The sequence below is a fragment of the Brachyhypopomus gauderio genome, chromosome 6 (assembly GCF_052324685.1).
Source record: "Brachyhypopomus gauderio isolate BG-103 chromosome 6, BGAUD_0.2, whole genome shotgun sequence".
Taxonomy (NCBI): domain Eukaryota; kingdom Metazoa; phylum Chordata; class Actinopteri; order Gymnotiformes; family Hypopomidae; genus Brachyhypopomus; species Brachyhypopomus gauderio.
In genome coordinates, this window is record NC_135216.1 from 30,905,735 (window position 1) to 30,927,782 (window position 22,048).

Genomic DNA, 22,048 nt, shown 5'->3' on the forward strand with positions numbered 1-22,048 from the left:
AACAGACCAGTTTGTACGCAAACTGCAGTCTGTAATAGCGTTGAAAGATCTTCATCACTACAGAGGTCAGGGCGACAGTCTGTAGTTATTGAGTCGAGTGATGGTGGGTTTCTTGGGGACTGGGATGATGGTAAGTTTTGATGGTGGAGGTTTTAAAACAGGCTGGTACGTAGCAGACATCCAGTGATCTGTTGAATATGCCAGTAAAGACTGGTGCTAGTTGGTCACAACAGTGTTTAAGGGTGGATGGAGAGATTGAGTCAGGCTCCTCACCTTCTGTCTGCTGAAGAGTCTGCGGACATCCTGCAGGCTGATGGAGAGACACGCAGAGGGTGTAGGTGAGAGACAGCATGGGAGAGGAGGGGGTGATGGGGCAAGAGACAGCATGTGTGTGTGCGGGGGGAGGGGTAATGGAGGGAGACAGTCTGCTGATTGTCTGTTGTGAGTTCAAATCTGCAGTAGGACTCATTCAGATGGTTGGTGAGCTGTCGTCATTCAGGAGGAGGGAGGTATTTCTCACCCTGGAGCATGTGAGAAGCTGAAGACTGTTCCAGGCTGAATATGGGTTGTTAGCTGTGATGTAGCTGTTCAGCTGCTCTTAATACTTTCTCTTCGCAACTGTAACAACTCTGTCCAGTCTGGACGTGGCCTTTTTGTAGGCAGTTCTGTCTCCACTCCTGAACACAGTCTCCTTTTTCCTCCCAAATTCTGCAGTTCTCCAGGGTTCACTGTTGCTGTATTTAACTCGTGATGTTGTTGAGATACAGCTGTCTTCACAGAAACTTACGTATGACAACACATTGTCTGTGTATTCATCCAGTCTGTCACTTCTTCAAACACTTTAAACAGCAGTTAAGTTGGCAAAGTTACATCTGCAGAAGATCTCTGCAGCTACACTGTAAAAAAAAATCAGTCCATCTGGTCCCACAGTTATGGAAATATTATACAGTCATGCCTATCCCCAAGAAGATTACAGCCAAGTTACTCAATGACTTTTGACCTGTGGCTCTCACCTCCCTCATGATGAAAGCCATAGAGAGGATTGTTAAATATCACATCATCGACATCCCCAACTCACAGATGGACCCTCTCCAGTTTGCTTATCGCACGAGCAGAGGCATTGATGATACCAAGGTATTCATTATGGATACAGTTCATAAGCACATGGAATGTCCCAACACTTCAGCCAGACTTCTGTTTGCAGATTTTTCTTTAGCTTTCAACACCCTCCCGCCTCACATCCTGGCCCACAAACTCTCATCCCACTTTTACTTGGAGGATCAGCTTATTCTGTGGTTACTGGACATTTTAACACACAGATCACAGAGAGTGCTGGTCAATAATGTCTATTCCAACCTACTACACACATCCACTGGCTCTACTCAAGGCTGTGTCCTTTCTCCACTGCTCTTCATCCAGTACACCGACGACTGCAGAACCATTCAACCCAATTCTTTTCTGGTCAAGTATGCAGACGACACAATTTTCTTGTGCGTGTTGTCGGGCACATCACAGTCCCATGGTCCAGCCCTCCAGGAGTTTATTGACTGGTGTGACAACTCATTTCTTGTGCTGAATATATATTTATAGATGTCCGCTTATGACAAAAAGTGATTTACGACTTTGACCTCTAGTTGACCCCGCCCCTCTCACCCCCCCCCCCTCCAACCCATCCACCCCCTCACCCCACCCCACCCCACCTCATGACATCATCATTACATCAATCAACGTCATGACGATCAAAGAGTATTAAGCTGTGCTTTGATATTTTGCTTGATAAGGTTACTTAAAACATTATTTTGATCTTCTTTGATGTTGACTCTCCGGAGCCCTATAACCCTAGACACCTGTGACACACACACACATAAACAAACACGTGCACACACACACACACAAACACCCCTCTACACACACAGAACAGCGTTAAAGACAGGGAGGGTCTCAGACACACACACACACATACACACACACACACATACCGATGCACTCGCACATGACCTTGACTCACGCTGTAGGGAAACCTCCGTCCACTCCCCGCGACACACACACACACACACACACACACACACACACACACCCCCTAGTCACACACTCCCCTAGTCACACAGAACAGCGCACACACAAATATGCTTACTTCAAAGTAGCATACTTCAAACAATTAACAAACTCTAATGAATCAATGAAGAATCATTCTCAACCGAGTTAAACCACACTGTATAAACATTAAAATTACCTCTTTTGAAATTTAATGTAGAGAACCTTGTTAAACTATCAAGTTTATAATGACAATCTTAAAACAATGTAAATATATGTAAAAGATTAATACATTGTTTTATTCACTGTGTTTTTCTGAAAACATGGAACTCAGATTTCAGTCTCCCTATATCAAAGAAACTGCCATAACTTTTTATCAAATGTTGGAATATCTCCTCAGGAATCACCTGACTCTTTTAAAACATATCCTTTCTAAAGTCTGCAGGAGTCTATGATACATGTTGGGTCATAGTGCTTAATATCCATTATGTGGAGCTCCACTGTGTAGCAGAGTTTCAGGGAACTTCCTGAAGACTTAGGAAAGGCCGTCCTTTAACAGTAAATGTGGGTTTATCAATAAATGTGACAAACCCATAGAAATTTGCAAAAAAAAACACTGGACAGAGGCATGAATTGTGCACCAGTTAACACCAAGTTTAATCTATGTGCATAGCAGTTCACAAAGTTCACAAAGTTCTACTGTGACTCTACAAGTTCTACTGTGACTCTACTTAATATGTAGCCCATCATCAATCACACGTTCTACTGTGACTCTACATAGGAAACCTAACCATGAACATGAGCTCACGTTCCTTGTTTTTCTATTGAGTTTTGTATATCTAGTCAAAATTAACCAAACCCTCCAAACACACCTTTCACCAAACAATATGTAACTGAGATGATTACACCCAAACATTCTCTTAGTTTAAGGCAAGACACTACAGGTGAATAGGGTAAAAATGTCATCTAGCAATCACTATGAAACTTACCACATTGATTATTGACATTAAGAGAATACAAGTTTTCTGAAATGTTATGTTTAAATATGCAAATTAGGCATTATCTAATTAAATATATGTTAATTTGCATTTATTTCAAAAACAGAAATCTAAACAATGCATAAAGTCAAGTTCAAAATTCTTGTTTTGAATTTGAGATTCTGTCACGGTGAGGCGGCCCCCTACCGGCCGCCTCTGTCACAGCGGCTGTTGTTGTTGTTGTTTTGTGACGTCGTGTGCGCCCCTCAGGTGGGCGGAGCCTGTGATCCGTTCCCACCTGATGGTCGTTTGTTTGTCTATATATGTCCTGTCTTCGTACCAGTTGACCGCTGGTCATTATATCCTTAATTTGGATCTTTTGCAAGGGTTTTGGTTTGCACACTTTCTATTAAATCATCCTTTTTCCCTGAGACTTGGTGTGATCGCTTCCATTTCTGTTGCTCACACCTGCCTGTCACAGATTCTGAATATCTCTTTATTACTTTATAAATCAGAAAATACTGTTAAGTTATATATATATATATATATATATATATATATATATATATATATATATATATATATATATATATATATATATATATATTTCCTCCTATATATTTCCTATATATTCTTTCGCCATGTTTTTAGGCATAAATTGTTAGATGATTCAGGCTATATTTGATATATGAAGATTTCCCTCTGTAAAAACCTTCTAAATATAGATATGAATAAAAGTTTCATATATGTAAGTGCAAGTCAACTAGAGATTTCTGGCTCAGAGTATAAGAAAAAACTCATTTTGAGAAAACAGCCTTTAAAGATATACATTTTGAAATTTCATGGATTTGTATTGGAAACCACTGTTTACTTACTCTCAATCTAATCATATCATTATAGCACCCCCAACAATAAAAGGACAAACAACAGCAAAACAGAGCAATGTAATGACACAGCACACACACTGCAACCTGTAGAACTTTTACCTTAGGTTGTTGTATGTCTGTTCTGCACAATAGTTCCCCAGTCCTGTTTACAACCTAGTCATCCATCCCTGCTCCATATGTATGTCCCTCACACATTTCCTCATGATGTCTTTTCAGCTTTTTAGCTGTGCTCAGGTTTGCACTTGTGTTTCACGCTGGTGGACGTGTCAGATGTGACAACCTCTGCTGTTGTTACTCTGAGTATATCAGGTTCATTACATTGACAGTAAGACTGTACTGCAGACACAACCTCTCCATATCAGTCATCATAGCAGAGGCACCTTCACTAAAGGTAGAAATGGTCATACCTGCTGCTGCCTCTACCCTACATTTACCAATACAATTAAATGTATAGGATATCACTACCTGTTCATCTCCTCACGTTTAATTGGTGTATTTATTTTTTACTCTTACATAAAATAGGTATGTGTTTAAAACTTTTAGTCACAAAACATTGTATTCATTCACTTTTATTCATATTTTGTATTAAACTTAAAAGTTTTGTCCATTCTACCACTAAAGAAAAAATCTGTAGGGTAAAACTGACATTTCACTTGCGGTGTGGATGTGGAGGGGTGTGGGTCTGCTCTGTTGTTGTGGTACGGGGCTGTTCGCCGAGGAGAGTAATTGAAGAGCATGTGTGTTCATCTCAGAGTCTCCTAAAGTTTCCAATTAAACTACAAAATGTCGCTAGAATTGTCACTAGTCACTTTAAAAACAAGTCACCAGAGCAGGGGTCACCAACCTTTGTGAAACTGGGAGCTACCAATTATTGCGGAGAGCTACCAGATTGATACACATCTATCGAACCAAAAGTTCTTGAGCGGGGGGGGGGTGGCGAACGAAAGTTGTTGGGGGGGGTGGTTCGTGTGCGAGTGAAGACCGCTAGCAACCGCGGACAATCTCTAATACTAGCACCACGTTGGTGACCCCTGCACTAGAGGATCTGAAAAGTCGTGAAATATAGCGCCAAAGTCGCTAAGTTAGCAACACTGCAAAGACAGGGAAACCCCGTAGAAAACACTACTGAAAACACCAAGTGCGCATGCGTTAACTAAATTCCTTAGTACTGTTTACCATTAACGTATATCAATAAAGAAAAATTAGTTTGTAATAAGTTACATCTGAATTTCTTGAAATTACTCAAAAAAATTGTATTGTTTACATTTTAGAATAATATGCCACCGAATAATTTATTTTAGTTCAATTATATTGATGGTGCCTGGAATGAAGGATTTCAATAAAATCTACAGCCACAGAATGAACGTATCTAATTAAGTGATCACTTAGTATAGGGTAGCCAGGAAAAGGTTTTTCAAAAACAATCTGACAGAAGTTTAGGTTTGCAAATGTAGCAGACATTAACCAGATGATGGACTCCGGGCGGATGAAGTAGTCACACAACACACTGGGATACGATACTCTGCGTTGTTTATTCAGTTCAGTGTCCACGATGCTTCTCTCTGAGTGAGACATGGGGCAGAATCAGCACGCACACACACACAGGCTCTGCTTCTCCCTCGCTCTCTCTCTCTCTCCCGCCAGTTCAGCATTCACGATGCTACTCCCATTTTTTCTTTTAATACATATACAGCCGAAAGGAGAAAAGGCCAAATGTATAACTTACCAATATAAACCAGCAATGCTAATTCACTGTCACAATATAAACATATTTTAGTGTAAAGAAAAAAAAAATTCACATAGAAATGTGCATCCCAGCTACTAGCACTTGGCTAGCTAGATAACCATTAACACCGTTGTACGACTAAGCTACGAGCGAAAGCATAAATAAAATGAAATGAGAAAAAAATAAATTACAAGTCTTTCTAAGCGGCTTTTAGATTATAGAACTCCAAATAAACCACTTTTCCCAACAGAAAAACATACCTGAGTGAGACATGGGGCAGAATCAGCACGCGCACACGCACACACACACACACACACACACACACACACACACACACACACACACACACACACACACACACACACAGGGTCTGCTTCTCCCTCACTCTCTCTCCCGCCTGCACGAGGCATAAAACAATGGATGACTCGACTCCATTGGACGTGTAACGTTTTGCCTTACAAATTGATGAGGCCACTGACAGCAATAAAGACTGTTTATTTATTGCTTATGTCCATTTTGAGATGTCAGGGTCACTGTGTGAAGACCTGCTCTTCTGTAAATATGTACGAATGAGGGCAACAGCTGAAGAGCACTTCAAGCTGCTGGATGGTCACCTAAATGACTGTGTGAAGACCTGCTCTTCTGTAAATATGTACGAATGAGGGCAACAGCTGAAGAGCTCTTCAAGCTGCTGGATGGTCACCTAAATGACTGTGTGAAGACCTGCTCTTCTGTAAATATGTACGAATGAGGGCAACAGCTGAAGAGCTCTTCAAGCTGCTGGAGGGTCACCTAAATGAGCACGGACTGAAGTGGGAACACTGTGTTGGTGTTTGCAGTGATGGAGCACAGACCATGGTGGGGACAAGAAGAGGACTGCAAGCCCTCATCAGGAGGGTCTCGCCAAATGTAAAGTGAACCCACTGCGTCATACACAGGGAAGCACTTGCATCACGGCAGCTCAGCCCCGAACTAAATAAGGTTTTAACTGATGTCATCAGCATCGTCAACTACACTAAAACAAGACCACTGAAAGCACGACTCTGCTCTCTGTGAGGAAATGGGAGCAGACCATAAAGCTTTGCTGTTTCACAGTGAAGCACGGTGGTTGTCGCGAGGCAAAGTCTTGTCACGAGTGTATGAGCTCAGAGATGAAATCAGAATGTTTTTGGAACAGGAGTGCATGTATGAGTATGCAAATAAGTTCAGTGATGAACAATTTCTGCTGAAACTGGCGTATCTCAGTGATATATTTGAAAAGCTAAATGAACTAAATGTGCAGCTTCAAGGCAGAGACAAACACCTCCTTGACCTCGCAGACAAAATCAGCGCTTTCACTCGAAAGTTGGAGACATGGGGCAAGCGACTTGACCAGGGAAATACTACTCCATTTTCAAACATGAGTGAGTTTCTAGGACTAAATGACTCTGATGTGACCACAGTGATTCCATGTCTAAAGCAGCACATCTCATCACTAAATGGACTTAAAAAAATTTCCTGTATAATTATTATTCTCAGTATAACAATAATAATAAATTTTATTTAAAGCGCCTTTCATAACACCCAAGGACACTGTACAGATAAAATGGGAGAAAGGTCAGGTACAGCAGTAAATAATATAAAACAATTAAGAGATATTAAAAGCAGTCCGAAACAGGAGTGTTTTCAGTGATGTGCAGGAACGAAGGGAAATGGGTAGCAAGTTCCAAAGCTCTGGGCCAACAACATTGAAGGCTCGTTCACCAAACCCTTGTAGCCGGACTGGAGGAGGAGTATGACTGGGTGAGGGATCCATTCAGTGCGACAGCAACTGAATTCAGCTCTGCAGAAGAGGACCAACTGATTGACCTGTCCTCCGACTCCACCCTAAGGCTGAGGTTTGCATCACAGACACTGAGTGAGTTCTGGCTGGGTGTGGAAAGGGAGTACCCTCTCATTGGAGAGAAAGCTGTGAACATCCTATCTCTGCAAGATTGGCTTTTCTGCTGTGGCTGCACTAAAAACAAAACACAGATCCCAGCTTAGCATTGAACAAGAGTTAAGAGTAGCAATATCAAGTTTGATGCCCAGATTTGAAAGGATGTGCAGTGCAAAAAAGTCTCACCCCAGCCATTAAAATACACTGAATGGACTCATCTCCTTACCAAATATTTGCATGTCTTTTATTTTGTTCTACTTGATTTACTGGGCATCTGACAGTGATTGTCAATTTTACTGAAGTTGAATGTGTTCATATAAAACAGAAAAATGCGGTGAAATAAGTTTGTGAAAGTTAATTGTGTTTTATATTTTTAAAAAGCCCAAACTGATGTATCTGACAGTTGTCAGAAATGTTAGATTAAAGGCTTTTTAATTGTTTTCCTCATGGATAAAATGTTCAGAGAAAGTTAATTCAAATTTAATAAATCTTTTTCTGTTCTGATAAGCTAAATAACAAGCAATGTTGTTGCAAATTTTGCACAAACAAATGTTACAAAAATATTGACTGTTTTCAAAAGATAAGGTTATATGCAACCAATGTTGATAGTTTAAAAACTTTTGAATGTTGTGTTAAGATACAAAATGCACATCCCAGTGAATCATTTGCACTTTTAGTTTGTGTTTTCTTTTATTTGTGTCAGATTGAGCAGTTATACTTGAATAAATGTTATAAATTGAGTTAAACACACTGAAATTGGTAATTGTTTGAAGTTTGTAGCTAATTTTATTCTGTTTTGATAAACAGGTGAGATTATATGCAGAATGGTGGTGCCAGAAAGTAAAACTGCAGTTTGTACAGATAAATAGTTAATTATTATCAGGTTCTCAATAGTGTTTCAATTCAAGGGGGGTCGTGAAAATTTTTATGTTCCCTAGGGGGGGCATGACAGAAAATAATTGAGAACCACTGCATTAGGTAAAGATATTTTTACATAAATGTATACAAAAAACCCTCAGCTTGAGCAATTTTAACTTATTAAGATGGTACTTTTTGCAGTGTCTCTTCTAAAAACACAACACCCCCCATCTTTGGAGGACAACTTTATTTTTATGTAAGGATCAAAAGAACAAATAACTGACCGTGATGTATGTGTGAGTGTGTGTTTATGTAAGTGCAACATAGGATAAATGTACAGAATGTACTTACCAGCAAGGGTAGAAAGTTGCGACAACATTCCCCCAGAGGTAGGCAGAGAAAGACCAGGGAATCCCACCCACCCACGGCCCCTCCAGGAGCAGTGGAGTCCCAGGGCCGCACTTCCTTGTGTGTAGGTGTTGGTGTATATGAATGTATGGTATGGAATTTTCTCTCATTTTGTAAGAGCTGCTGCTCCAGCCTGCTGATATTCAACATGAACCGAGTTACGTTGGAGGTTCGCGCAAGGTGGGCAGAGTCGTGCGCTACGGTCATTTGCGAAAGTATAAACCAGCTTTGATGAACCGCAGCTGACTGACACTACCAACAAGAGTGGGTGTGTCTGGGGCACAGAGAGCTGCGCCCCGTGGAAAATCTGAAACCAACCAATTAAACTGCAGCCTCAGATCACGTGCTTGGCAAAAGTTTACGCATCTACATTCACTTCCATTAGACCGGCACCCCAACCAGGAAGTGTGCACAATGTAAGCAATTAAATACAATTATGTGTTTACTCTTTTAATAAATTCAAACAAGGCTATATTAGACACACAGTGTGACTAAATAATTTCCTCACTATCGCAGTTTATAATGAACTCATTTTAATATCAGAACAATATTAAGGGGGCGGCGCCCTAGCGCCCCATGTTGGCCAGCCGGCACTGGGCCCAAAGAAAAAGATATTTCAAAGTAAATTATAGCTTTATTTTAAAATTATCACATTTTTAAAGTTATTCAAACTTCAGAGACAGGAAAAAATAAGCGGCACATCTTTCACCCATTTATTTATTTTCCTCCAGTGTCTGATCTCAGTCATGCTCATGGTTCATAAACTGTTGTTTAATTGTTTATTTGTTTATTTTTTTAATTCCAGTGTCTGATCTGAGAATTGTTCTGCTGGGGAAGAATGTTCTAGAGACCAGCAGAGTTGGAAACTTCATCCTGGGAAGAGACGTGTTTGAGACTGAAGCTCCTCCTCCTTCAGTAGAACATCACAGTGAGAGAGTCAGAGGACACGTGGAGGGGAGATACATCACCCTCATCAAATCACCCCACCTGTTTGATACTGAACTCACTCAAGAGGAACTGACTCAGAGAGTGAAAGAGTGTGTATCTCTGTCTGATCTTGGACCTCATGTGTTTTTACTGGTGCTCCAGTCTGATAATTTCACAGATGAGGATAGAAACAGACTGAGAGACATTCTGCAGTCCTTCAGTGAAAGAGCTCTGAGTTATGCCATTGTAATCACTATAGACAAGGAGAGAGATTCCAGGAGACAGAATGAATACTTTAACATGTTCTTGAATGAGTGCAATGGGAGACACCACAAATTTGATCATTTAGAAAAACATAACCATAAACAAATTATCTTGAATCTCTTTGATGAGATCCACAAAATGGTTAAAAATAATAAAGATCAATTCATGGAAGAGACACACAGGAAGGCGCTTGAAGAAAATCATCAATTACAGAAAGAAAATAGAGAAAATCACATGACAAAAAATGATCAGGATACAGAAACACTCAAGACCAAACAGCAGGAAATGGAGACGATGAGGACGACCACGGAGAAGGACAGACTGGAATCAGAGATAAACAGAGAACAAGAGAGAACAATCAAAGAGGAGGAATTTAGAGAGAAGGAAGGACAACTGATGAAAGAGCAAACAGTCAGTGCACATAAGACAGAAGTAACCAAGTTAAGATCAGGTAATGATCTCTGTTATTAGTTTGATATAGCAGTAAAACAACTCAGTAAGATTAGCACAATATTGCTAGAATGGAATGAGGGTTATTTCAAGACTAATTCTGTGAATGCTAACAGGGAGTGTTAGACAGACAGTGATTCTAAGCATACATTGACATTGTTGTTATATAGACAGAAGTTTACTATCATTGATAATCACAGATAGATTTCAATCTGTAATATACTGTAATGTATGAGGTTTAAAACCCTTGCCTGGTGCTGTATTGTAGATCAGAAGATCCAAGATCTTACCATTGTGCTGTTTGGAAGCACGTCAGCACTCCACTGTGGAGATGAAAACATCCTACTGGGACGAGAAAGAGACCATCTAGAAAGCTGCAGTTCATCTCTGATTACCTCTGAACAGAGAACCATATCAGGACGTGATGTTTCTGTTATCATCATACTCAATTTACAAGATGCTGAACATGATCCAGACTTGGACCAGGTCACTCATCAACTTGTTGAAGAAAATGGAATCCACGCATTCATCTTCATCCTCCCACTGGACCAGTTAACAGATGCTGATAAGCTGGGGTTAGAGTGGCTACAGAGCAGGTTTGGTGAAGGTGTTCTACCGTATGTGATGATTCTGTTCACTTATGAGAGAGAGGAGGACTGTGACACCATCATAGATGACCTGAAGAACAACAGTGTTCTAGAAGAACTGCTGAAGAAGTGTGGGGACAGATATCACACCTGCAGCAAGAGCATGAACAACCAATCAGAGATGAGGACGCTGCTGGAGAAGATTGATCATCTGGTCTCTGAGAACAACCAGCACTGCTACACTGCTGAGACGTACCACACAGGACTGAAGCTCACTGGTGAGAATATTTTTAAGATTCCTTGTTGTTGATAGCAATTACTTTAAAATGACATTTAAAAAATCATCAGGGTACCACACCTCATTAAAGTGCACAGAAAAGCAACATGTTAGGGGCCATGTAACTAATAAATGTTTATGTTTTTTAAATATTAAAAACAGGAAAAAAATTCTGTTAACCAATCACATTACTGTCATATACATACAGATCAGATGTGACACTACAGTCACTAAGTAATAAGACACTACAGTCCATGGAGAAAAAACAACACATGATCTGCCTTTGGTTAGAACACAATCTCTGTGGCAGTAATGAGTCTGGAGATTATCATGAAATGTTTGACCAGTGATCTCCATCAAACATTTTGAAACTATTTGTCTTCCGTTTTGGTTTCATTTCCAGATCAGCATCAGTTTTCATTTCAGTACAGTGACAATACAAATAAGACCAATGTGCAAACAGTACATTTGTTTATGACTCCAAGTCATGGAAAAATGTACAGTATTGTGAAGCTCACATTTTTCACATTAAGATCAGGTAATGATTGTTATTAGTTTGATATGACAGTAAAAAAAACCCAGAAAGTGGTAGACAGATTTTTTGGTAGGAATGATTTTTTTAAATGACTACCATGAAAACTGTTTCATTTTTTAAAGATAATTTAGTGTAGTTAAAAGGAATGCAACTATAATGAAATGCACATGTGTAAATATGTAAATTATGTAAATATATGTAAAAATATGTAAATGTAGCAGCTTTGCTTTCTACTATGTGACAGTCTGTAAGGCAGGTGGTGCGCACGCGCACACACTGCTTGGTGTTAGACTAAAGGGACCCAAATGCCAAACCATAAACAAACAAAAACAAAGAACTGAAACCTCCGCCAAAAGGAGTGCGGGAAAAGAGAAAAAGAAAAACCCTAAGGCTAAATATAATGAAGGGTAAAACACAGTGAACTGAGAAATAACGCGGAGGGAACTCGACGCGCAGTAAATACTAAATGAAAGGAAAACCAAATCAGAATGACAACAGAAAGACGCGGAAAACCTCAATGCGAAAACGAGAAGGAGAGAGAGAGAGGAAAGGTGAAACAAAAAACAGTCAGGGAAAAAACCCGACTACCCCACCAACAACGGGGATAAACAAAGCTCTACTTGAAATGAAACAAAATTCGGACAGGAAGAATACAGCGGGAGGAAAACTTGAGATGGGCCAAAAGGCGCAGGAGATAAACTCGAAGAGATAGGAGATAGCGAAGAGAAAATAACACTCGAGCATAAGAAATCGGCGTGTAAACCCACGATACCGGCTGGCCGCATGAAAGATCAAACAACTCAGCAAAGACGAGTCGCAGCCGGCTTCCTTAAGAAGGATGAAATCCGGCTGCGGCTCATCTTTGCTGATTGCGTGTTGTGGAATGCGCATGCCTTCTGGTATGCATGGCATGCGTAGAGGAGGGACCTGCCCTGACGGGGGACCGTGAGCGCCCTCTGGTGGTCACGGGCGGGGCAGCGCTGGGGCCTGCCCTGACAGAGGCCCCCCCCCTGGGCCCGCGACCCCGCGGGCCAAGAGCGACGGCCCGGTCGCGACAGAAGTCCCGGATCAAGGCAGGGCACAGGATGCGCGAAGCTGGAACCCAGCTGCGTTCCTCCGGCCCGTAGCCCTCCCAGTCCACCAGGAATTACTCCCGACCCCGAACCCTGCGCACGTCAAGGAGGCGCCTGACGTTGTAAACTGGACCGCCCCCAACGATTCGCGGAGCCGGGGGCGACGGAGCCCGAGGCAGAGTGCACAGAACCGGCCGCAGCTTGGACACGTGGAAAACAGAATGGACACGAAGGGACGAAGGAAGCTCCAGGCGATAAGCAACGGGGTTGACCCGCCGAACCACCTTGAAGGGCCCCAAGTACCGTGGGGCCAGCTTCCGAGTACCCCCTCGAACCGGCAGATCCCTGGCGGACAACCAGACCCGCTGACCAGGGCGGAACGAGGGAGCAGGGAGTCTGTGTTTATTGGCCTGGCGACGTTGGGCGTTGGAAGCGGACAACAGGGCCCGACGGGCGCCCTTCCAGGCCATCCGGCACCGCCTGACAAGGGCCCGAGCCCCAGGAACCGCGACCTCGTCCTCCTGTTCGGAGAACATAGGGGGAGGGAACCCGTTGAGACATTCGAACGGGGACATCCCCAAGGACGAGTGCCACAGAGTGTTGTAGGCATACTCTGCCCACACAAGACGGTCTGCCCAAGTAGACGGGTTAGCGGAGGCCAGACAACGTAGGGTCTGCTCCAGGTCCTGGTTGACCCTCTCGGTTTGCCCGTTGGACTGGGGATGAAATCCCGAGGAGAGGCTAGCCTTGGCCCCCAGCAGCCCGAGGAAGGCCGCCCAGAAACGGCTGGTGAACTGGGGCCCTCGGTCGGAGACCACGTCGACCGGGAACCCATGAGCCCTAACCACGTGCCCCAAGAACAATAGCGCTGTCTCTTGGGCAGAAGGCAGCTTGGGCAACGCCACGAACTTAGCCGCCTTGGAAAACCGGTCTACCATGACCAGGATGGCCGTGTTGCCTCGTGAGGCCGGTAAACCGGTTACGAAGTCCATGGAGACGTGAGACCATGGTCGTGAAGGCACCGGAAGAGGGTGCAGGAGACCTAAGGGCTTGGACCTGGAGGCCTTGCTGCTGGTGCATACGGCGCATGCGGCCACAAAGCCCTCAATGTCCTTACCCATGCTGGGCCACCAGAACCTCCTGCGAATGAGTTTGGCAGTCTGCCGAGACCCAGGATGAGCAGCAAACAATGACACATGACCCCATTGCATGACCCCGTTCCTTTGGCTTGAAGGAACGTACAACCGCCCAGGCGGTCCACCCCCAGGGTCAGGCTCAGCCACAAGAGCCCGTTTAACGGCGGCCTCGATGTCCCACTGAATGGGAGCCAAGATCTTAGTGGCTGGCAACACCGCGTCAGGGGCAGCCGAACCGGCCTGCGGCTCCCACTGGCGGGACAGAGCATCGGGCTTGACGTTCTTGGAACCAGGGCGGTAGGACAAGACGAAATCAAACCTGCTAAAAAACAGGGCCCACCTAGTCTGTCTGGGGTTCAAACGTTTAGCCTGTTGGAGGTAGGCCAGGTTTTTATGGTCCGTCCATACCAGGAACGGATGTTTGGCCCCCTCCAACCAATGCCGCCATTCCTCTAGGGCGGTCTTAACCGCCAGCAACTCCTTGTCCCCAACATCGTAGTTGCGCTCGGCGGGTGTCAAACGGTGAGAGTAAAAGGCACAGGGACGGAGCTTAGGGGGCGTCCCTGTCCTCTGGGACAATACCGCCCCGACCCCTTCGTCCGAGGCGTCGACCTCCACGGTGAAGGGGAGCTCAGGGTCGGGCGTGGCAAGAATCGGGGCAACCACGAAACGTGCTCTAAGGGCGTCGAAGGCCACCTGGGCCTCAGGGGTCCATGCAAATGGCCCCAGGGATTTTCTGGTCAGGGCGGTGAGAGGAGCGGCTACTTTGCTGTAGTCCTTAATGAAACGGCGGTAGAAATTGGCGAACCCCAGAAACCGCTGCACTTGGCGAAGCGTTGTGGGCACAGGCCACTGAGCTACGGCCTTAGTTTTAGCGGGGTCCATAGCCAGCCTGTTTTGTGAGATGATAAAACCCAGAAAGGGCACCTCAGTGGCGTGGAAGACTGACTTCTCTAGTTTGACAGAGGTGGTTCTCCAGCGAAAGCTGGAGAACCCGACGGACGTGCTTGACGTGCTCTTGCTGTGAGCGACTATATATCAATATGTCGTCAAGATAGACGTACACATATCAGTCCAGGGCTTCTCGCAGAACGTCGTTGATGAGCCTTTGGAAGACAGCGGGGGCGTTCATGAGCCCAAACGGCATGACTAGGTACTCGTAATGACCAGACGGGGTGATGAAAGCAGTCTTCCACTTGTCCCCCTCCCTAACCCGAACCAGGTTGTAAGCACTCCGGAGGTCCAGTTTGGTAAAGACCCCGGCCTGCTGAAGGGACTCAAAGGCAGTGGCCATGAGAGGCAGCGGGTGGCGATCTTTCACTGTGATTTTATTAAGGCCCCTGTAGTCGATACACGGCCTTAACCCCCCGTCCTTCTTGCCCACAAAGAAAAACCCTGCCCCAGCCGGGGACGTGGACGGCCGAATGAGACCGGCCGCCAAGGCTTCCTGGATGTACAGGTCCATGGCTTTACGTTCGGGCCTAGCGAGAGAGAACAGCCTACCCCGGGGAGGACTGGTACCAGGTAGCAGGTCGATGGCTATGTCATAGGACCTGTGAGGTGGAAGGACGCTGGCCTGTTTCTTGCTAAACACCTGTTTAAGGTCGTGGTAGACAGAGGGAACCCGACTGAGGTCAACGGATTCAGGGGGCCCATCGGGACAACCGGTTTTGTGAGCAAAAGAGACAGGACTGTTTACACGTGGAACCCCACTGACTAACCGTCAGGTTAAGCCAGTCTATCTCGGGGTTGTGACGCTGGAGCCACGGAAGACCAAGGATAAGCGGTGTTTTGGGGGCACTGATGACATACAGGGTAAGGTGCTCAACGTGTTCTCCTACTGACAGTTTGACGGGAATGGTTTGGTTGGCGACCTCCCCCGAGGATAGCGACCTGCCGTCTACGGCAGCAACAGATAGGGGCGTGTGAAGGGCGAGCAACAGCACCCTAAGGTCCTTGGCCAACGTGACATCCATAAAGTTACCTGCTGCCCCTGAGTCAATGAAGGCCAGCTGTCGATGTTCGGTAGAGCCCCGCCATGACAGGGTTGTGTGAAGGCTCAGACCAGTGTATTGAGGAGAACCCGAGAGGCCCGCCGGCGGTCTCTCGTCTACCGGCGGGCCCTGGCTTTTCCCTGTAAGTCAGGACAGGTGGCGATTTTATGACCCGGGCTACCACAGTAAATACACCGGCCCTCTGACAGATGCGTTTGCCTCTCCTGCAGGGTTAACCGGGTCTGCCCTATCTGCATAGGCTGCTCCTTATTGTCCTCCCCGGCGTCACTGCTTGAAACCGGGGGATTAAACCTAGGTGCGTGCGTGGCGGCGTTGCTGTGGGAGCGGTGCCGATGCGTGCGTTCCCGCAACCTGTTCTCCAGCTGAACCACGAGACCAATGCATGCGTCGAGGTCGCCGGGGGGCTGGCGGACAGCCAACTCGTCTTTAAGGTTGTCATTAAGCCCCTCCTGAAAAACCGCCAGCAGGGCTGCGGATTCCCACTGGCTCTCAGCTGCTAGTGTTCTGAACTCCAGGGAATACTCAGAGACTAATCGCTTCCCCTGGCGCAGACGCAACAACCGACTAACCACTACTCCCCCCGAGGCAGGATGGTGGAACGCCTGCCGCATGGCCTCGGAAAAGCGGTCTTATGAAGCACACAGCTCTGGCTGGTTTTCCCAAACCGGGGTTGCCCACGCCAATGCCTTCCCAGAAAGCAGTGTCACTACGTAGGCCACCTTGGCCTTTTCGGTGGGGAACCGAGACGGCTGCTGCTCAAACACAAGGGAGCACTGAAGCAAAAATCCCCTGCATTCCTCCGGATCCCCTGAGTAATGTCTAGGCGCAGGCAGAGCGGGCTCTGTGCGTGTCACGACAGCGGGGGGTTCGGGTGCAAGGGGTGCGTTAGCGCTGGCAGGATGTGGTGTGGCTTGAGTGGCAGCCTGCAGCGTTACGGTCAAGTTCTGTAGCTGACCTAAGATCTGCTGCAGCGTCTGCTCGTGACTGCCCAGCAGTTGTCCTTGCTGGGCTACAGCAGTTCTCAGATCAGCTACAGCCTGTGGTAAGGCTGGGTCCATGTTAGGCACACACTGCTTGGTGTTAGGGAGTGCAAACTAAAAAGGAAGCGATCACAGAACCACCCGTGACATTCACATTCATATGTTGTACAAACACCTAAACCTTTCAGCCTTTAGTACTAAAACATTGATGGATCTTCATAAACATGAAGACTATGGCACTAGCAACAGCTTCATACCTTCATAAATACTCAGATCCCCAGTTAAGGCAAGTGAGAAAGTGAGTTGTTTATTCAGGGAAATGTTATAACTTAGTGATATAATTAACAGCTGGAAAACACACAGGAAGACACAGACAAGAGACCAGAAACTGAATGATGAGACATATCGCTAAAAGAAAAAAAGCTAAATGGAAGCTTTGAGAGATGAGAGGACCAGGACTACAGAAGATCCTTGTCAAAAAATATAGCATCAATTTTACCTGTGTTTTTATTCAAATTTTTTCATTTTATTGCTAGATCATGGCTCTCACCTACAAAAAGATGAGGTGGACATTCCACACATCAGACAAGAACCAGCAAAAGGAGGACAGGTAACCAGTTTTTTAATTAGTCCTATTATCATTGTTAACTAATGATTTAAACTAGAAAACTAAAAGTGCAGATTTTAATCACATTTGGCCAGTGCATAAAGGAACAGTGCTTAATTTGTCACAAATAAGGGTATAATGCCAAGGGTTCATTTAAATAATAATATAATAATAATAATCTTTATTTGTATAGCACCTTTCTTACATACATGAAAATCAAAGTGCTTTACAGTATAAATAAAAAGAAACAATAAAAGGAGATAAACTGTTACGGTGACAGCTCCGGACCCCTCCTTGTGGGTGTGTCACTACATTGTCTGCGTGCCGTTATGTCCATGTTTGTAATTCCGTGGGTGTGGGTCGTCTGTGAGCGTGTTCGTAGTCTCACCTGTGCCTTGTCTCGTGATCACGAGGGTATGTGTTAATCACCTATTTAATGTGCGTTCGCGCAATGTCTTGTGCTCATCTTTGTCTAAACATCGTGTCTGTGCTTGTTACCTGTTGAGTGCCTGCGCTAAATGTGCCGCACTTTATTCGATGTTGTGCACAAGTAAATGTTATACTTTGGGGAAAATAAGTATTTAGTCAGTCACCAATTGTGCAAGTTCTCCCACTTAAAAAGATGAGAGAGGCCGGTAATTGACATCATAGGTAGACCTCAACCTCAAAGAGACAAAATGTGAAAAAAAAATTGAGAAAATCATTTCGTCTGACTTTTAAAGAATTTATTTGCAAATAATGGTGGAAAATAAGTATTTGGTCAATAACAAAAGTTCATCTCAATACTTTGTTGTATATCCTCTGTTGGCAATGACAGAGGTCAAACGTTTTCTGTAAGTCTTCACAAGGTTGGCACACACTGTTGCTGGTATGTTGGCCCATTCCTCTATGCAGATCTCCTCTAAAGCAGTGATGTTTTGGGGCTGTCGGCGGGCAACACGGACTTTTAACTCCCTCCAAAGGTTTTCGATGGGGTTGAGATTGGGAGACTGGCTAGGCCACTTCAGGACTTTGAAATGTTTCTTATGAAGCCACTCCTTTGTTGCCCTGGCAGTGTGCTTGGAATCATTGTCATGCTGAAAGACCCAGCCACGTTTCATCTTCATTGCCCTTGCTGATGGAAGGAGGTTTGCACCCAAAATCTCACAATACATGGCCCCATTCATTCTTTCATGTACACGGACCAGTCGTCCTGGTCCCTTTGCAGAGAAACAGCCCCAAAGCATGATGTTGCCACCCCCATGCTTCACAGTTGGTATGGTGTTCTTTGGATGCAACTCAGCATTCACTGTCCTCCAAACACGACGAGTTATGTTATTACCAAATAGTTCTACTTTGGTTTCATCTGACCATATGACATTCTCCCAATACTCTTCTGGAACATCCATATGCTCTTTAGCAAACTTCAGACGTGCCTGGATATGGACTGGCTTAAGCAGGGGGACATGTCTGGCACTGTAAGATCTGAGTTCCTGGCGTCGTAGTGTGTTGCTGATGGTAGCCTTTGTAACGTTGGTCCCAGCTTTCTGCAGGTCATTCACTAGATCCCCCCTTGTGGTTTTGGGATTTTTCCTCACCGTTCTTGTGATCATTTTGACCCCACGGGCTGAGATCTTGCGTAGAGCCCCAGATCGAGGGAGATTAGTAGTGGTCTTGTAGGTCTTCCATTTTCTTATTATTGCTCCCACAGTAGATTTCTTCACACCAAGCTGCTTGCCTATTGCAGATTCAGTCTTCCCAGCCTGGTGCAGGTCTACAATTCGGTTTCTGGTAGGGGTGTGACGAGATCTCCGTGTCATGTGATCTTGCGAGACGCAACTCCACGAGATTTCTTGTCGCGTAAAAAATCTGTCTCGCGAGATTTGATGACGTCAAAACGACGTCGGAAAATACAGGTATTACTATTGAAGATGCATCCGCCACTTTCACATCGTTTGTTTGGCAGCATTTTGGGAATCCGACGGAAATGATAAATGGCAAGAGAGTGACTGATAAGACACTGACCATATACAAACATTGTATGAAAATAATGCTGTACACCGCGACTAATACGAGCAGGATGCAGAGACATTTACAGCAGCACCACAGCTCAGTACTCAGATCAACATATCTCACTTGAACAGAGGTAGCAGGGACAGAACGACGCTTTGGCAAGTTGAGACAGCAAAGGATATCGGGAGCAGTGTGGGGATGCTAATATTCTTAAAAATGAACATGGCAGTGTAGTTGCAGCAAATTCAGTGACATACTTGGTCAGGCTCTGTTTGCACTATTTGCACTCTGTATTGACAGAGAAGAACGTTTTGTTTTGTACATAATACAGTGAGTGCCCGCTTAACGACGGGTCTGGTTAACAACGGACGGAGTTACCACCAACTTTTAATTTTATTTCGCGCTGTGCGCGGAGGAACTGTGGAGTGTAGCGGAGTGTTGTGGAGTGTTGTGTATGATAAGCCCATCTCGGCAACGTGATAGCTCTTTCTCATGCTGTACGCACGAGAACATTGTTAGTTTTTTTCTATACTGTATTTACGATTAAAGCGTATCTAAATCTAGGGTCACGCTTAACGACGAAAACTGCTTTACAACGGACTTTTCAGTCTCTTACATAATGCATGTTAAGAGTTATAATAAAACATTTCAAAATGCATGTTTAAAGTTAAATAAAGGTCTGTTGTCCAGTCATATAATTTGTAATTTTAGTGTTCTTAAAATCTCGTCTCGTCTCGGATCTCGTGAACCCAGTCTCGTGTCTCGTCTCTTGAGCTGAGTGTCTCGTCACACCCCTAGTTTCTGTTGTCCTCCGACAGCTCTTTCGTCTTCACCATAGTGGAGTTTGGAGTGTAACTGAGGTTGTGGGCAGGTGTCTTTTATACTGTTAACGACTTCAAACAGGTGCCATTAATACAGGTAATGAGTGGGGGAAAGAGGAGCCTCTTATAAAAGAAGTTACACGTCTGTGACAGCCAGAAATCTTGCTTGTTTGTAGGTGACCAAATACTTATTTTCCACCATTATTTGCAAATAAATTCTTTAAAAGTCACACAAAATGATTTTCTCATTTTTTTTTCACATTTTGTCTCTCATAGTTGAGGTCTACCTATGATGTCAATTACAGGCCTCTCTCATCTTTTTAAGTGGGAGAACTTGCACAATTGGTGACTGACTAAATACTTATTTTCCCCACTGTATGTCCAAGTACCTGTTCGTCGTGCCTGCCTCCTCCCAGCGTTCCAAAGACAAAAAGAAAATGTTAAAAGAAATTAAAGATAAAAATATTAAAATAACATAAAATGTAAAAAAAGTAAAGTAAATAAGATAATAAAAAAGTAAATAAGATAATAATAATCGGGAAAACTATTAAGATAATTAGAACAGATTTAGCTCCTCACCCATGCTCTCTAGTACAACAAACACTCACACAGAGCACGACCTTCACTCTCACTGGTTTTATGCGAACTGTGTGTTCGTCAGCCCACAGTTATGCACGGCCACCTGGTGCTCGACTCCCAGCCGAGGGTGAAATTCCCAATCACTCAGTTACCCTGCCTGGTAACCACCAATGGTGCCACCTGTATACCTGTATACCCCCCCATGGAGTTCGACCGCCAAACCTCTCGACTCTTGTCGAGTTAGATCCCCTGATCCTGACAGTTTCCTATGAACTGTGTCTGGCGTCGCCTGTGTATACACGTACCAGGAGAGAAGTCACAACCTCTGCAATAAGTTTCTGCTGAGGAGAGAGACAAAGTTTAACTAAAAGCAGATCTAAAGAGGGAACAGGATAAGGATAAGAAGATAAAAATAAAATATTAAAATTAAAGATAAAAAGGAACAAACACAATAAAATAATGAAATAAAGTGACAAATTATAAAATAATAGACATAAAAAAATCTGTTTATTTAAACACAAAGCTGCACTCTTGGTGGCCACTGGCAGCCCAGGAGAGGTGCAAACACCCCTACCCTGGCCAACGCCAGTGCACACTCCCCAGTGGTGCTCAGGAGAGGTTTTTCAGTGTAGAAAAGGGGCTTTTCAGTGTAGAGCATTACCGGATTCCTCATGCCCTGGGGAGACACTCATGACTGGATCCTGAGTGAGCTGCTATACTCCTGAGTGAGCTGCTATATTCCTGAGTGAGCTGCTATATTCCTGAGTGAGTTGTTATACTCATGAGTGAGCTGCTATACTCCTGAGTGAGCTGCTATATTCCTGAGTGAGTTGTTATACTCATGAGTGAGCTGCTATACTCATGAGTGAGCTGCTATACTCATGAGGTCCCTATAGAACCCAGCCAGACCCTCCTCCTCCTCTCCTCCATATTCTCTTTCCAGTCTTGCTACAAGCTAAAACAATGACTTCTGACTTTCCTGTTTCCTTCTCCTCTT

The 22,048-nt window shown here is 44.4% G+C and overlaps 1 pseudogene across 1 annotated transcript in view; it reads left to right on the top strand.

Moving 5' to 3' along the window:
• Positions 1–22,048, top strand: part of LOC143517671 (interferon-induced very large GTPase 1-like) — a 49,342-nt pseudogene that overhangs the window by 20,797 nt on the left and 6,497 nt on the right. The window contains exons 6-8 of the transcript XR_013132007.1: positions 9,614–10,025; positions 10,845–10,870; positions 20,929–20,963. The product of XR_013132007.1 is annotated as an interferon-induced very large GTPase 1-like (transcript). The remainder of the gene's footprint in view (positions 1–9,613; positions 10,026–10,844; positions 10,871–20,928; positions 20,964–22,048) is intronic.